We start from the raw sequence: 2,232 nt of genomic DNA, 5'->3' as shown, positions 1-2,232 counted from the left end.
CGAAATGTTGTTTTTGCTATATCACCTTCTTTGACTTTCAACTGATGGTATCCTGATCGCAAATCAATCTTTGAGAAGTAACTGGCTCCTACTAGTTGATCAAACAAATCATCGATCCTGGGCAATGGATATTTGTTCTTTATGGTCAACTTGTTTAACTCTTGATAATCAATACACATACGCATAATGCCATCTTTCTTTTTCACAAACAGAACTGGAGCTCCCCATGGTGAAGTACTTGGCCTGATAAATCTTTTGTCTGACAAATCCTTTAATTATGTAACCAGTTCTTTTAATTCTGATGGAGCTAATCTGTATGGTGCTTTTGCTACAGGTGCTGCTCCAGGTATTAAATCAATCTAAATTCAATGAATCTATCTGGAGGTAGCCCTGACAAGTCTTCTGGAAAGACTTCAGAATATTCACTGACAACCGGAATTAATTCTTGCTTACTCTGTTCTTTCTTAGCATCAATTATGTATTAAAAATCCTTGGCATTTCTTTTGGATATATTTTCTGGCTTTCATCACAGATAGCAAATTGGTACGATGATCCTGATGATCACCATAAATTACAACTGTCCCTCTGTTAGGTAACATAATTCTAACCATCTTCTTATTACAAACGATGCTGGCCTTATTTTCTGCCAACCAATCCATCCCTATTATCACATCAAATTCTTTCATAGGCATGGGAAACAATCGGATGGGTAGCTCACAATCCTCAATCACGATAGTGCAATTTTTAAACATATAACTCACAGATACTTGACCGTTAGCAGTATCAACTACTAACTTATCGTCAAGTGGCACAGAATTCATACGAGCACAAAAGGCAAACGATGGGGATAGAGAAGTTTGCACCCGAGTTAAATAATACTTTAGGATGTAATGAGTTCACGAAAAATGTACTTGTTACTACATCGGGTGTAGTTTCTGCTTCATGTTTGGTCATTTGAAAAAATCGACCCCGCGCCCCACCCGTTGCTCCTCTGCCCATATTTGGTCTTCCTCGGCCTGTTGATGTATTGCTCCCCATGGTTAACTATGGGGATTTCAATTATGGACAATTTGGTCTGAGGTGATCTGGAGAATTACAATTAAAACACCTTTTAAATGTTGGGCAAACATTCGACAAATCGCCTGTTTCACCACATTTATAACATTTTCTTAGCTCAATCCTGCATTCTCCCTGATGAACTTGATGACATCGTGTTAGGACTGAGAAATCAGTATTAATTGTATTCGTCTTGAAAGTTTATAAATAGTCTATAATTGTAAAAGTCAGCRTGTTTGACTTTTCTTATAGAAGTTTGACTTTGACTTTGTTTAGTTAGTTTGACCATATAAATATGGTTAGTCTTTGTAATTAGATTAAAAAAGGAGAGCATTATTGTAAAAATCCATACGTAATAGAGGTTTGACCAAGATTGAATGTTTGACTTTTCCTCTCAAAGTTCTTAATGTGTTCTTACAAGATATATCAAGATTCTGCCATGGTTATGAAAATATGAAGATTGATCAGTGAATTTGGACTCAACAATTGGTATCAGAGCTGGAATGCAAGAAATCAGATAGAGAAATCGAAGAGATAAGTGAATTTTTTCTGATTTTTTTATGTTCTTCGTGTTCTTATTTTTTTTTTTGATTTTGATCCGATTTTTTCCATAAAATCTTGTGTTTTCATGTTATAAAAATGATCATAATGCTCGAAATTGAATTGTGAATCTTTGTTATTCACAAACTTTTATGATTTGATCAATTTTTATCAAGATTTAATCGATTTTTGAGTTTTAATTTTTTTTCGTGTTCTTGATTTTTTTTAAAATGTCAGTATTTTTTAGAGCAAAGTATACAGCAATCGGGGACAAGTCCTTTCATTGAATCTTTGTATGGGCATGTTTCCATGTTTTACAACTTTTGGTCCTTTGTATCCGGTTGATGGACCTTCTCATTTCCTCTTTTCTATTGCTTTCCTTTTTTTCTTGTCTGTTCTTATTTCTTTCTGTTACCTCCGCTGCGTCAACGGTCAATGAAAATGTAGCCGGATTCATGGCTATGACAAATTCTCGGATTGATGGTTTCAATCCCCAAATATACCTTTCCACTTTTCTAGATTCCGAGGAAATATAATGTTCTGCAAATCTTGAATATTCAATTAATTTCTCTATATATTCCCTTACAGTTCTGTTTCCTTGTTCCAATTTTAGAAAGTCTTCTTCCATTTGTCTAA

This window comes from Cynara cardunculus (assembly GCF_001531365.2).
Source record: "Cynara cardunculus var. scolymus isolate 2C chromosome LG 1, CcrdV1, whole genome shotgun sequence".
NCBI classification, from domain to species: Eukaryota; Viridiplantae; Streptophyta; class Magnoliopsida; order Asterales; family Asteraceae; genus Cynara; species Cynara cardunculus.
The sequence above is the reverse complement of the archived record's forward strand: the minus strand, read 5'-3'. Positions refer to the sequence as shown.